The sequence below is a fragment of the Psammomys obesus genome, unplaced genomic scaffold, assembly GCF_907164565.1.
Source record: "Psammomys obesus unplaced genomic scaffold, mPsaObe1.curated_primary_1811, whole genome shotgun sequence".
NCBI classification, from domain to species: domain Eukaryota; kingdom Metazoa; phylum Chordata; class Mammalia; order Rodentia; family Muridae; genus Psammomys; species Psammomys obesus.
Genome location: NW_026596040.1, coordinates 25,873,726 through 25,889,589, shown reverse-complemented (window position 1 = coordinate 25,889,589; position 15,864 = coordinate 25,873,726). Strand labels below are relative to the sequence as shown.

At 45.2% G+C, this 15,864-nt stretch overlaps 1 protein-coding gene across 4 annotated transcripts in view; it reads right to left on the bottom strand.

The window, feature by feature from the left end:
- Positions 1 to 15,864, bottom strand: part of Nedd4l (NEDD4 like E3 ubiquitin protein ligase) — a 313,579-nt gene that overhangs the window by 176,195 nt on the left and 121,520 nt on the right. Inside the window, exon 1 of one of the 4 annotated variants that reach the window (XM_055622710.1) lies at positions 10,412 to 10,433. The exons of the other annotated variants lie outside the window; for them this stretch is intronic. The gene's annotated coding sequence lies outside the window, so the exon portion shown is untranslated. Of the gene's footprint in view, positions 1 to 10,411; positions 10,434 to 15,864 lie in introns of those variants that run through there. 4 annotated transcript variants of the gene reach the window in all.

Below are 15,864 nucleotides of genomic sequence, written 5' to 3'. Positions count from 1 at the left end.
ACTTTGCCCAGCATTCTCCAATAACAGAAATATCACTGAGGTAACAGCAAGTCTTTCTGGTGGCTGCCAACCTAGTGTTCCTCGGGGTCTCCAGAACCTGTGAGGATATAACCTCTTCCCTTCCGGCCGAATGCATTTTGTGGGGAAGGAGTCACAGCTCTACCTTAATCGTAATAGCGTCAACAACTACATGCTCCCTGTTTATGCATCCTGTGGACCCTGACACTCAGCCAGAGCCTGGACATGTGATAAAGTCCCCAGAACATACATTACAGGAGGGATAAGGGCGCCACTGCCAGGAAGCCCAGATATGCCAAAAGGTAGAGGAGAGGGCTCAGGAGCTCTGTGCCATCAAGTCTCTCAGAATATACATTGGCTGGCTTTTCCTAAGACCGACACCCCAGATGCCTTAATGCATTTTTTTTTGCACTAGCAACAGCAACAGATTATAAACAACTCCCACCCCCTTGTACATACACAAAGACTGAACTCCATTTACAGAGAGCAAATCCCAGCTCCGACAGGACAGACCAAGTCTCTGCCTGGACTCTAAGCAAACACCCTTCCCCATTTTTCACAAAGCCTGTAGACAAGGCTACCCTGCAGATTTCTTGTCTAATGCTCTGCAGGGCTTTTTCATCTATCGCCATTCTTGGCAAGCAAGCACGAGCTATTAAAGCTATATAAGAAGAGAAAGTGGGGGATGGCAGATCTGAGGTGTGTTTTTCGTGCACAGGATGGGCGACAGGTGTGTGAGGAGACAGGTGTGTCAAGAAGCTTGCGTACAGGATGAGCGTGAGGATGAAGTGCCTGAGGACAATGCCGTGTTTCCATCACAACACTGCTGGCACCTATCATGTGCTCTTTAGAGGTAGGAATGGCACCAGTCCCTGCTTGCACATTTGTGCTGTAGTATTTGTCAAACAGAGTCAAGGACTAATACGCCATCATGCCTGCTTCAAATAGCCACATACTCAACACCTACCTCCCATCTCAACAGGATTCTGTCAGTCTGTACAAACCTGTCCTGTCACCTCTTCTTCATTCCGTGTGTGTGTGTGTGTGTGTGTGTGTGTGTGTGTGTGTGTGTGTGTGTGATACTTCTCCCGCTTATCTGAAGCTGTAAGATTGTATCTCTAGGCATGTCAGGCAGTGTGGCTGTCTTCCAAGGGTTTATAAGGCCAGGGGGGAATAGCCCAGTGCAAACAGCTCTTCAAACATAAAACAAGAGACCGGCTGCTTCTGACTGAGAAACTTGGTGTAATCTTCAAACTGATTTCATTCAGCCATGCTCCTATTGGATACTTCAAACATCAGGTTTAAGAAGACTCATCCTAATAAGGGGGGAATGCTGGGATCCTTAATATAGTTCCTCGGGTTGTGGTTATCCCACCCATAAAGTTATTCCACTGCAACTTCCTAACTGTAATTTTGCAGCTGATCAGCCTCTCAGTTCCTAAAACCACTGGCTGTAAGCGTTCTCCAACGGTCGCGACCCACAGGTTGAGAACCACTGGTGTAGGGAGGCCAGTACAGGGGTATTCTGGGGGCATGGACACAGTGCAAAGGAAACATAGTGCAGAGGGCAGACAGTTGAGCCTACCCAGAGCAAAGGGAGCATAAAAAGGAAGGAAAGAAACAGGGCTAAAAGAGAATCTAGTTAGCAGATTCTACCTGCATTTAAAGGGAAAGCTGGAAATGCCTTTTGGAGGTGGGTGAGTCTCTATCAGTTCTCTGAAAGCAGAGCCTTCAACCAATGACTAACGGATAGCCTTGAAATTTCAAGATTCTGCCTCCTACATGCTTTCTATTCTGATTCTACAATTAATCATCTCATTTTCCTCTTCCAGTGGACACACTCCAGTCTCTCTGTCTCCCCTCCTCCCTTCCCACATCCCTCTAGCTGAAATAACACAAACTCCCTAGCATTACAAAACAAACTTTCAAATATTATTACCACAAACATTTCCTCTAAATATAGCCTCCATAATGTTGAGAAAGGGCAAATGTCTTTGCCAGGTGACCCTATTTACCTTCCTTAATCTCTGTTATTCTATCAGCCAGTTGTCATTAGGACTCCTTGCCAGTCAGTGTTAGCCAGACTTGACTGCTCAGGATCCCAATGACCCACAGCTGACCAACTGTCCAAGCTGGATGGTGATCATAAAACCATATTAGTTTATCAGGAATTAGACACTGATGCTATAAAGAGCAGGCCACATAAGCTTGCCATAGCAAAGAGGTAGAAGTATCTACAGCTGATTCTATATTGCCATGGTAGATCTTAGAATACCATGTGGCTGATAAATGGTTAATAACTAACTCTCAGCCTACAGATTTTCTTTAAAACACTACACACACAGTTACTGTTTGTTTGTGTGTGTCTGTCTGTGTGCATAACCCTGGACCGGAGAAGACGCTGGATTCCACAGTTAGAAGAGGTTGTGAGCCACTGGACCTGGGTCCTGGGACCCAACTCCCTTCCTCTGCAAGATCAGTGCATGCTCTTAAATGATGAGCAGTCTCTCTGACCCCCAGTCCAAGCCTTGTCTGTCAAGCTGTTCACCATCCACTGGGTATTTGCATCTGATTTACATTCTACATTTTCTGTTCTTAGTCTTCTCCCCACCCCCCACCCCCACTGCATTCTATCTAATTTCAGAGTTGGGAAGCTCAATTTTTATCTCACACACCAAGTGATGTCTCCTTTAGAACTTTGCACAGTATATATTCTGGATTCCTAGTTTTCTACATGTGACCCCAGCACCCTTCAATGAAGACAAAGACCTCTTATATAATGTGTGTGTAAGGCTAGGAAGGATATGGAAAACGCTATGCCTAATTTTAAAAAGACTGACTAAAGCTCAGATATATATGCGATGCTCCTATGTCACTGCCTGCCACCACTAGACACAAATACCTATTAAAGCAACAAGAATCACATTGGTCTGTCTAAACCTGTATGGATTTGGTTGCCATCATCTGGTGAAAACCCTGCCCTGTGGAAATGTCAATGTGCCCCTTAGACTGTGAGCATCATGAAACCAAGAGACTGCTTTCTCCTTTTGCATTGCACATAACCAACTTGCTTATTAAGCAAAATGAGTTCATAAAATATACACTACAGTCTGTAAAGCGGAAGGCAGGCAGGCATGGTGGCATGAACTTCACTTAGGTAGCTGCGTTGCTCAAAGCAATGGTCTTTTCACAGTGGACACCAGAAGGGGATTCACCTGCTCTGGGCTGGCAAGACTGACACAAATCTCAAGATCTGAGGAAGTTCTTTGTATTCTGAGTAAGTCACCGTACACAGTTATTCTTTCTCGAATGTTACAAGTTTTTAGGGTCTGATTCACAATTCTTCCCAGACAGTCTGGCAAGACTGGGTTTATCTCAGGGATGACGACCAAATGGAGAACTTACTTTAATTATATAAAAAGTAAGAAGAATTTCTGAGATGTTTTTATCAGCTGTAGTTATGTTAGCATTTACTAATTTAGGCACAGATAGCATAGCATACGAAAAAGAGATCATCTGCTACTTAGTATTAAAAGTATTAAAATTGTCCTTTTATAAACAAAAGCAGCCCTCCCCTTACTTGTGTACTTTTATCAACACTAGACGTCAGGGCACTAAGACCTGACATTCGCTGTGTTATACACACTTGTCAACTTAGATTCCTACACTGGCCTCCTGAAACCGCAATACAGAGACTAGAAATACTGACTCCAAAAAGACATGATTTTTACTATGACAACAGCTTCATTACTTGAATCACTTTAGCTGCCACGTCTGTTTGTGCGTGGCTTAAGGAGTACTTTACAATTAAGTTCTTATTTAAGTACACATGGAAGCCCCAAAGCATCAGTTATTAACAAGTTTGTCCTCATGCATGCACATACATGAACCTCATGGCAGACGTAAAGCAAAGCTGTGGAACTAACGATGCTTACATGTGTATACAGGCAACAATACTACAATACTCCTTCAGTGTTCATGATGTGTTGGCTCCACAACATGAAGATGCTCAAAGCCTGTATGTCATACTGTGCCATAGTATTTACATACAATCTGTGTACATCCTCCACAGAGATCACGCTATTAAATATAATATACTTATTATACTCAATGCCATGTCAATGATATGGAAAGTAGTCTCCCTGTGTTACAGAGGCGGGGGGTGGGGGTTGACGGGGAAGAAGGTTCTGGACACTTTCAATATAGATACAGTTTTCTCACTTATGTATTTTCAGATTTCCACTGAGTCTCTGACTGCCTGAAACTGTGGATCTGGAAGTGCATATATGGATTCCCTGAGGAATGCTTGCAGTAAAGAAAGCTGAGACCCTTGTCAAGCAAGAGAAGTGTGGGACTTCAGGGTGGCTAGAAAAGACAAGCCATGCTCAATGCACAAAGCAAGAATGGCATGCAGAACTATCTAGAAAACACCCCACAGCAAGAGAGGGCCGTGCTTGTGCCTGTTCCAGGGAAAGTCTAGGTTGCACACAGACATGCAGATTGGAAGTTGCATGTTGAGGGTGGGAGGGGAGTGAGAATCCATAGGTTGAAAAGGAGCTTGCATCGTCTCTGGTGACTAACCACTGCTTTGCCCCCTCCTGAAGGTGACATCTGACTGGGGCTTCCTCACAGTCACCTTCCTAGAGGAGGCCCCTTGGAACCCGCAAGTCTAGGGCAGTGCCTGGGACCTGCCTCTCTAACAAGCTCCGCTACTGCTACTGGTCCATGGTCCGAACTTGGAAGAGTACTTTCCTAGACCCAAACCTAGCCAAGGCAGGTAGAGGGAGGGAGGGAGGACAGAACAGAAAGAATACAGCTGCTGTGGTGGGGGAGGGTGGCAGGGAGGTATGTGTAAAGGGAGGGTCAGGAGATATGGGCAGAATACTGTCCTGACATTTCCCGGATCTCATGACCATCATGTGTGGAAGGGCGAACCCTCTCTAGTTTTCAAAACGTGGGGCAGGTACCGGGTTTTAGGAGCAGAGAGCTGCCTCTTCAGTTAGGCACTAGAGTGGGGCAGAGCTTGGCATAACTCTAGAGAGGGGGCAGAGCTTACTGTAGCCGTACAGATGGGGTCAGAGCTTAGCCCATCTCTGGAGGGGACTACTTGACTCTAAGATGAGAGGGAGTGTTTGTTACTAAATCCCACTAGAACGGATGAATAACACCCACTCAAGGCTGTTTATTACAGAACACCAGCCACACCTGGGAGCAGCTAGGTTTAGCAGATGGGGGCTGCTATACTTTATGCCATCCGTATGATAAAAGGGAGCTGGTTTAGGTCAAAAGGAAATGCTGGCTGAAACACTGTTCAGAGTCCATCTTTACATGGTACCCTTGGTTGACAGTAACGGGCACCTCTGGCCCTCTCAAAGCTACCCATGTGGAAAGCAAGTCCTCCCAGGAAGGACATCCATCAACGGCAGTTCACATACTTGCTAAGTCGGGCCCAGTCTGATCAGGTCACATCAAATATCTTCTTTGGGTCTGAAATTTACCAAAAAGCTTCTCTGGGTACAGGAAGACACACACAAGTACTGCCACCATTATCCCATCCCCAAAGCTAGTTTAATCTAATTAAGGAGTCAAGAAGCATATGCATAAAAAAAAAAAAAAAAAACTTGAAGATTTCTAAGAGCAGGCGGCATGACAATAAAAGGTGTCAGAAATGAGTACACGATTAACTGAAAAGTGAATTAATTAACAGGCAAAGTTGCCCTAAGAACTGAGAGGAGGGAGAAAAATGCGTCAGCGGAGATTAGAAAAGGAAAGCTAACCTTTCTGAGCTGGTTCCTCCATCTCCAAAGGGAGCACACTGCACTGCTTTAGCTCTAAGAGCGGAGCATCTGTTTCTAGAATTGCTCAATGCCCTTTCATGTCAGCCTCAAGCTCACACTGACAGCCATAGCCATGTGGCTATCAGCCATGTGCCTGTGGTATCCCCAGCGTGGGAGAGATAAGGCCCAGGCTGCTGGCGGCTTCTCTCTGTGCCAATGAAGGCTCACTCCCCACTCCAAACAGCTGGTGCAAGAAAATGTCCAGTCAGGGCAGGGCCTGTAGCTCAGTGGTAGAGGAGCTGCCCGGAAGCTGCAAGGCCCTGATTGTCAACCCAATTATCACACAAACACATACAAATAAACACACACACACATACTCTTGATAGTTATTGACAATCAAGCTGTACTGAAATAAAGCCTTTGCCAATAATTTGAACTTAAAAGATACTTTAAAAGAAACTTTTTACATTTATTAGAAGTTCTTTTTTTCCAGAAGATTTATTTATTATGTATATAGTGTTTTGACTGTACATATGCCTGCAAGCCAGAAGAGGGCACTAAATCTCATTACAGAGCCACCATGTGGTTGCTGGGAATTGAACTCAAGACCTATGGAAGTGCTCTTAACCTCTGAGCCATCTCTCCAACCACTTTTTACATTTATTAGCTATTATTCTTATTTATTTATTCACTTATTTTATTTATGTGTTTGTTTGTTTGTTTGTTTGTTTGTTTGTTTGTTTTGATGGGTATTGGGGGCATTATTGCCACAGCAAGCATGTGGAGGTCAGAGGACTACCTATGGGAATAAGCTCTCTCCTTCTGCCACATCAGGTTGTTGCAGTGGAACTCAGGTCATTAGGCTTGGCTGCAAGTACCTTTACCCAAAGCCATCTCCCTGTCCCTGTCAAAGACACTTTATTTCCCAGAAGCTGTATCAATGACAGCTCTTTCATTTTGTTGACAATGCCCAACTGAGATACACACACACACACACACACACACACACACACACACACACTGTTTTACTCCTTATAAACAGACCACCCTGACATACTCTTCAATGCCAAGCTCTTAACCCCAGCAGTACAGACACTCTGGTCTGAACACATGTGATAGGTCCCTCCTACACAAAAGCAAAAATTAGAAGAGCAACAAGCTTCAACTCTCAGGTGCCCACCAACTTCCCACCATCCTCTTCTCCCTCAAAGTGTGACAACCAAAGAAAGCCTCCAGAAAACCACCCCATGTTGGTGAAGGGGAAAGAACTGCCACTATTTGAGAACCACTTAGAGCAACTAATGATAAGTATACACACAGAGAGATCAATGTGACTGAAATGAGTATTAAAAAAAAAGTGCCTGGGAAAATGGGTCAGTGAATAAAGCATTTGCTATGGGAGCATAAGACTGGAATTCGGATCCCCAGAGGGAAGTAAAGCCAGGTGAGCAGTGTGCAGCTTGTAAGCTCAGCCCTCCTGCAACAGGAGAGGTTCAGACAGAAGAGTCCCTGGAAGCCTGTGGGTCAGCGGGCCTGGTGCGCACAGCAACGAGTGAGGTGGAATGAGATGGGTGACATCTAAGGATATCCTCTGGCCTCCACGTGCCGCTTGTCACACGTAAGTGTGCACGCACCTCCTACATACACAAAATCAAAATCGCAAATTAAAATAATTCTCAAGGCCCTATATTAGAATATACAGAAAATAAAAAGAATATAGAGACCGGTGTTTATCTCTAAAACAGTCACTAAATTAGAACAAAGATGCAAAGTCAATGTTTTGCTCTCAGCTGCTGGATTATGACACTTTCTTGGTTTTGTTTATTTTGGTGTTTTGAAACAATGTCTCATATAGCCAGGTTGGCCTTGAACTTGCTTCGAAGGCAAGGATGACCTTGACCTCCTCATATTCCTGCTTTCAGCCCACAGAGTCCCTGTTTAGTGGCTAATCCAGCCTGTGGGAGGCAGAACTTGGCCTGGGAAAGAGGCCAACACAACTCATGACCGGCCCACCCACACCCTGCCTCAGAGGACCACACAGCCCAAAGATCATTCTGCTACCCACAATTAACCCTGGCCCCATTCTCTAAACCACAGTTAAAGGTAGGGAAAGGGGGGAGACGCCTTTGGACAGGGTGTATAAAATAAACACCTATGTAAATGTCTCCAGATCTCGTATCTGCCATCCTGCTTTTTCAGAGAGAAGGTTAGAGATGCATGCCTCAACATTCGACAGGGGACTGTGATAAAAACATTCCCGAGACAAACCTGAGAGGCTGCAAATAGAAGGCTTTTATTTAAAAAACAAGCAAGCAAGCAAGCAAGCAAACAAACAAACAAACAAAAAACCCTAAACCTACCTTTAGGGGATATCCTTGAAAAACTGCAAAGGGGATGTCTTGTTTCTGTTACTATAAAAGCTATTTGTATCCTTATTTTAGGCATCCCTGTGAACACACAGAATCACCAGTGCTGTCCTCAGGTCAGAAGAAAACACTGCTGTGCATTCTCCTCACCCTACAAGTTCAAAGGGCATCTAGACAGCCCAGCCACTTCCTGAGAGTGTCAATGAAAGACGAGCAAGAGCAGATGACAGCCAAGCTGTCTGAAGGAGACCCGGGCAGTCAGTTACCACAGGCAGATGGGACACGCCATCATTTCATATCACCATCATCTGCCGTCACCCTGCCACCTCCCACGGTGCCTGTGGACCTCGCCCCCCTCCCCACACCCGAGCTACCTTCGAGTCCTCTGGTGGGCAGCTTGTAGCTGCTGTCTTCTCTAGCATCTGTAGTTCTCCTCCTACCTCACCTGTCCCACAGGTGAGAGAGCACTGAAAACTGGCTCTGCCTAGTTGCCACAGGTGGGCAGGTGGCTGGCGGGGAAGAAGTCCCCAGAGGAGAGCACGCAATTCCACTTGAGCGGTCCCGAACAGGTTAGAGTCATTTACGCTAGAGATCATTAACCAGGTGCTCAGGCCTCTTGGCAAGAAGTGAGAGTTTGCAAGTTGAAGGAATGTTACCCAGCACAGTTTGGGTCACCAAGAAAAGAGTACATTGGTGTTCAGGCAGAAGCAGAAAAGAGGTCACCCGTGGCTGGGGGCAGAGAGGACACTGATTTCTTCTGGAGCTGCTGGGGTCTGTTTGCTACTCCAGCTCCCTTATGGGGGACAAGTAATACCCCACGTGCAAAGCAGCCCACAGTGGGGGGGGGGGATTATACATGGGTGAGAAATGCTAGGTTTTTTTGCTCACCAATTTTCAAATGTCCTTTCTGGTGGCGGTTTTGGCTCTACAATCTCACGTCACCCACAAGAAGAACGGTGAGTCTATCTAGTTATTAAGCTTCTGGGTACCCCACATCCAAAGACCCAATACCACATAATCTGCAAGAAAAACAATCCGCCACAAAGGAAGCAAGAAGGGTCAGAAGTTCAATTTCACACGTTACAAAGGCCCATGGTTTTGAAGATTCCTGACAAATGTTTTGTTTTCTGACGTGTTTCAAGCTATCCCCACCAGATTAACTTCCTCCTTCTTCCTCACCCACAAGCCCACCCAGAACACACATGCTCCATCAGCCTTTGTGTGAGGTGTCCCCCAAATGCATCCTTGCCCTGGTCTTCCATTCAGCATTACATAATTCCATTTTCCTCAAATTATATATTTGCCATACAACACGTTTGTGACTAAAACGTGACACTCTCTCACTCTGTGTGTGGGGTGGGGAGGAGGGGAGGGAGGAGAATGAACTCCACACTGCTCCTGCTCTTGCAAGTGACCTCATGGAAAGACAGCTTAAAATTAATTCCTGTGTCTTTCTAAATGGCATTTACATAAGTCCTCTTTAACTTGGAGTAAGAAAAATAAAACGCCCATTGCACCTTCTCAAAGGGGGGATAACATTTCCATTCTGAAGACTGAGAAATATGAGAAGACAGTGAGGAAGGATGGAGTCACTGGGCACCTCACTTCCTGATTTTAAAACTTCCTGACAGGATGCCTTTCTCCATAGAAAATAAAAACAATTAAAACATGTGAACCTTTGTGACCACCGAAGTTAGGAACCAAAAGATTTGCCCCCTCGTACTTCCTGTAAAGTCATGTCCTAGGAAGTAATCTCCAGGGAATCTAGAGGTCCACTCGTCCCATGACAACCCAGATGACCACACCGGCCCTGCTTTAAATTGAAAACAAATACATAATGAAGTCTAAAAAGAAAGCACTGTCCTTATCTCAACCTAGAATTTTGTACCAAATTTCTGAACTCCGTGTGACAGAACCTTTCACCGTGTCTATTTCTGACATTTAAGGAAAACAGCAGTGATAAATGCAGTCATTTATTCATGGGGAGGGCACCAGAGAATTATCGGCATAGCCACCGACAGTGCTGTACACTGGGAAGAAGCTTCAGGCAAAATGACAGAGGCTATGCACATAAGGAATGAAGAAAAATTATTACAGTATACTTTTTGATACAGGTATCAAGGCATGCTAAAAATATTCAATTAGAGAGAGGGGAGGTATAAGTTCAAAGACTAAATTCTAGCTCACGGATCTACGTGAGAACATTCTGCATAGATCAAGAAGGGAGAGAGAGCATTTGCCCACACTTACCAGATTCCAGGCAGGAAAACCTCCCTTAAAAAGGGAGAGGGAGAAAAAAGCTGGTCTAGATGCAGATGGTTGGTCTGTTTCCCCTAACAACAGAAAGAATGGAAGAGGAATCCTGGTCTCCCCAGTTCCCTACAGGCAGTCAACAGCCTGGAACTGGCGGGCGGAGCAAGGTGCTGGCGGGGAGGGCTCTGGAGCTACAGCCCAGGTAGGCAGAGCACCCTCAAGCTGTGTCAAGCTGCCTGTGCAGAAATCTGTCTGGGCTGGAAGCTGCTGCTGCTGCCTGCCTGTCTCAAACCAGGAGTGAATTCAGATGTGGGGAAGACAGAACAGCTCATCTCAGAGCAGCCCAGCCAATGACTAGAGGAGGAACTTGGTGGATTCCAGAGACACAGAGAACAACTCAAGCTCTGTAATGCTGCCCTGCAGCCAGACTTCACTTTGGAAGTTGACAAGCAAGTTTGAAGAAGTGTGGCCGTCTGCCCCCAGTTGACCTGGAACCCCAGAGTCCCTGAGCCATTTGGAATGCTTCTTTTACAATGAAGGACAGTGTTTTCTACGTGTCAAAAGTCATGTCAAGAAGAATACATAAAGGAACAAGGACACCCCACCCTCACCACCATAGTGTTTCCTAAATGTCCACACCGACATTAGGAAGAATAGCTAAGGGAGCAAGGACACCCCTCCAGACATTTTAAAAATTATTTATTTGTAGTTTATATACATTGGTGTTTTGCCTGCATGTATGTCTTTGTGAATGTGCCGGGTCCCTAGAACAGGAGTTACAGACAGTTGTGAGCTGCCATGTGGGTACTGGGAATTGAATTCCAGGTTCTCTGAAAGACCAGCCAGCACTCTTAACCACTGAGCCATCTCTCCAGCCCCAGACATTTCTTATCATCCTCATATAGAAAAAAAATAAATAAACCTTCATTTTTATTCACTAACACTGGCCGGCTTTTTAGCTTAGCTGACACAGCACATTTCTGAACCACTCTGACCCTCCGCAAATGAAACCCGTAGATGTCCTTCCTGCCCTGTGCTGAGAATCAGGAAGATCGTGGTGTTCTTGAGAGCAGCATTCCGCCCCAGGGTTCTTTAGACCCCACTACATTTCCTCATCTTTCAGCACTGAACGGCTGTCTTGAATGAGCCCCTGCTACTTCCTTCCCTTTCCCTCAAGAGGCACTGCATGGCTGGGCAAAGCTCAGGCCTAGCAGGTGCAAGGCCCTGGCTTTACCCCCAGCACGGCTAACTAAACAAACCCAAACTCCAATGCACATTCACCGACACAAGACGTTTCTCCCTTCACCAATGTTCCTAACATGTTGGAGGCCCCACTTTTAAATTCAGTTTTGAATCCAATGGCCAAAAAGAGAGAACCAGCCTCAGTCCTGCCTGGGACACTAAGTTGAAGCCAAAGACAGAGGGGGCCTTTGCCCAAGGCTCAGTGTAAATTTCCACTTCAAAGCCAGAAACATGCTCAGTTCCAAGGGCCAAAAAGGCAGAGAGGAGAAGCTAGCTGCCAGCAGAGTCAGGGGTCTTTCCCTTTGAGACATATTTGAGGTCAGGGCTTACCGATGGTACCACTCTTTAATGATGAAGATAAGGGAGTTTAAGAGGATGATTGAGCCTACCTGGGCTAAGAGACTGCCACCCCCATCTGCTGGTGGACCTTGCACACTGCAGTCATGAACCCTACTCCATCTTCAATGCTCCTTTGAGAGGCAGCCATGGAATTCCTGCTTTGTCACAAATACTTCCTGAGCGCCAGCTCGGCTGCTCAAGGACCACTTTCATTCTTTCCCATCAGATCTTATTTCCAACCTTCATTTTTTCCCCCACACTTAAGAAATTTCTTTTTCTCCCTCCCCGCCTAACATCTGGGAGCGTAGTTATGAAACTAAAATTCTCAGCACACATGGAGAAAAGAGAGGTGAGAGCCAGTATGCTCCACACTTAGAACAGAAAGAGCCGCACTGAAAGGAAAAAGGCATTCCCAAGTACACTGATGAAGGCAGCTGAGGATTCTGAAAATACCAAAGAAGGGAACACCTTGGGACTGTGTGTGTGTGTGTGTGTAAGACACTTGGGGGTTCTCAAAAGTTGTTTTGTGCAACTGGAGAATGTGTTGGCAATGAGTTACACTTAAACAATGTTCCTAACCATTTCTCTTCTTGCATCCATTCACCCCTCTGAACCATTCAACGTCAAGCAAGTTATATACCGCCAATACCAAACTTTGGAGGGAAATTCTCAGAAGTGAGGACGGTGTGTGGAGAAAGATGACTTTAGGAAATTCATCTTTAAGAGATGCCGCTGAGTCAAGGCTCTTAAAATGATACTGTGTTTTATAAGAAAGTATCAGGAGAGGGCACGATTAATGTAGGTTTCAGAAGCAGCTGCCAGAAGGCCCAGGAAGCTGGCAGTGGTACAGGCAGGGAGCAGCTGATGGCTGGAGTGTATCAGAAGAGGATGGTGCTGGGCGAGGAAAACGGTAATTGTCAGAACTTCACACCATGTAAAAGGTCCTGTTTTGTAAGCCACATCGCCCCAGTAAGTATTGTTTGTATATTATTGCAAATACAGTAATAGAAATCTCATTCACAAAAAGCTTAATTTTATACTAAAGCAATCAAGAGGTAAATTTCAGCAGCTCTGGCTTCCAATCAGAGTATACATATGAAGTGGCACCAGGAAACAGTTCATTTGTAAAATGGCTTTGATCAGGAAGTCCAGTTCAACAATGGTCTCCACCTCTGCAGAAAAACATTTCTCTGATGATGGGGTGAGAGCCATACCTATTAAGAGTGAACATTAAGAACTTAGTTAAAACTGGGCAGTGGCGGCTCACGCCTTTAATCCCAGCACTGGGAAGGCAGAGGCAGTCAGATCTCTGTGAGGCCAGCCTGGTCTACAGAGTGAGTTCCAAGACAACCAAGGCTACACAGGGAAACTCTGTGTTGAAAAAAAAAAAAACAACAAAAAAAACCCCAAAAAAACCCCGACAACATGTAGTCAAAGATCGCACTATAGTGGTTTGGGAAAGTGGAAGAAGTGTGTGGCCCCTTGGGTTCCATGCCCTCCCCAGCTGGCTAGGTTTACAGTATGAATTCCCTCCTAATTGAGGGGGCCTTAACTCCCATTAGACAGCTGTTGGTTAGCACCAGGATACAAGAGCCACCATTGCACCCTGGGATAGCATGGTGTTCTGGCTATTGTTGTGGTTTGTGGGTGTCCCAGCCAGGTAGGAGCACTGGTTGCTTTCTCCCTTGGCATCTTGGATAGCGCCTTCTAGTACTACAGAAGGTAGTCCTCAAGAGGAGGCCTCTAAGTCACATCCAGCTCAATTCTTCCAAACCACTGTATTTATATATTTGCTTGTGTGTACATGTGTGTATGTTCGTGTAACAATAATAGTTAAGGAAAATGAAGCCATGAGTTTAAGAGCAGGCACGAGGGACACACAAGAGGGGCCAGAGGGAGGAGGGGACTAATGCATAAAATTCTACAAATAAAAGACAAAAGAAGAATGAATGGAGACGAAAAGAGAAATACAGCTCAGCCAGGTGTGCTCCCACACACCTATAATTCTGGCACTTAAGAGGATGAGGCATCAATTTTGACAGCCTGAGGCAGGCGGATTGAGAGCATCAGACTGGGCTACATAACAACGTACCATTAAAAGAAAGAACGAGAAGGAGAGAAAAAAGAACCCAGATACCTGCCCCTCTCCTGTGTATGCATATACTCATAGTCTTGCTTTCTTCTTAGCTTCTATGATTTCAAAAGTGTGCAACTAACCACAAGTTTACCTCCAAGGCCAAGGCCACAACACAGGCTGCAGGACAACATCCACCAATCAGTTGTTTAAAACAATCAGAAATGAAGCCAACAGAAAGAATACAGTGCTGTGAGCCCTGGGGAGCTATGTACACAGCCTAATACAAAATCATAAGCTTAGCTAGAACATAATATAATTGGGGGTAGGGAATAGCTCTATAGCTCGGTTTTCTAGAATGAATTCCCTATATGTTCTGGAGTGTGAACTCTACAGATGATAATATTATGTCCTAAAAAAATATCGGACATACCCAAGAGTCTGTACATATAAAATTCCTTAAAGGACACTCCTTCAGTTTTAGGACTTACGAGTCCAGGCTTGAAAAGCCAGCTCCACACTTGTCAGGCTCCTTCCATATGTTTGTCAGTCATTCTACTGTTGGGATTTCCCAGACAAATCCTGGTGAAGGCTTGTTTCACTCTGCCCATTCTGGTCACAACTTTCTGAAGTATTCAACAACGGCCATGGTCTAAGCTATAATATGACTGACATGACTGAATACATCAAGCTCTAGCTTCAGGTGGCTGAACTATTAACAAGCACATTTCGCCAATAAAAAGTTTTAAGCTGCTACAGAACAGCGCCAAAATTGTCCTCGGCAATTTACTAATTATATTGGAGCCAGCCTTCAGACAGTCTAGTCCAGGGAATTTAGCCACGAAATCCAAATAAACAGAAACGGTTCTGAATTCTGAAATAGCAGCCACTGAAGCCCAGCCCTGGAGCTCAGAGCTTCAACACAATTCTGAGCACATTCCATTACTTAGCTCCCCATGGTAAAAAAAAAAAAAAAAAAAAAAGCAGGCTTCTAATCTAGAAGCAAGGATGAGTGCCAGCTTCAGTCCACTTAGAAGTCCGTTTGGGTCGATCTGCTCTGTGCTCCACACCGCTCAAGGGCGCAGTAGGAACTATCGATGCTGAAGTGCAAAAGCCCACCCATGAGTAGAACCACAGGGTCTCCCTCAAGTGGACGACTCGATCTCCCAAACCTAACACAAACCTTTCTAATTCCAATGAAAGCAACGGAGATTTGTTCCTTGGCCTTTTGGTTGGATCCCGTACAGTGCTAGAGGCTCTTTACAGGAAAACTGGTGTGTGTGTGTGTGTGTGTGTGTGTGTGTAGGTGTATATACACATACATAAGAAAAGGGCCTACAGAGATGGCTCAGTGGTCCTGCTCTTGCAAAGGATCTGAGTTCAGTTTCCAGAACCATTATTTGGAAGTTTGCAAACACCTGTAACTTCAGCTCCAGATGATCCAACAGCCTTCTTCTGGCCAGTGTGCTCACTGCACTCAAGTGTACACACCCCCACACAGACATATACACTTCCACATATTTAAAGTAAATCATACGTGTGCACGTGCACACACACACACACACAAATGAAAGCTAAACACTCAGAAGCCCCTTGCATAAGGCAACACAGTTCTGACATTAGTGTGTTGACAATCAGAGATCCACATTTCTGTATTGCATGTTTTACTCACATGCAGCTTACGCCCTACTCTAGGCTACAAAAATGATTCCACACCAGTAAGTAGTTCTTTATAACAAACACCATCTTCAAAATTTGTTTTTAGTTCTTTGAGAATTTTGGCAATGAGTACTGA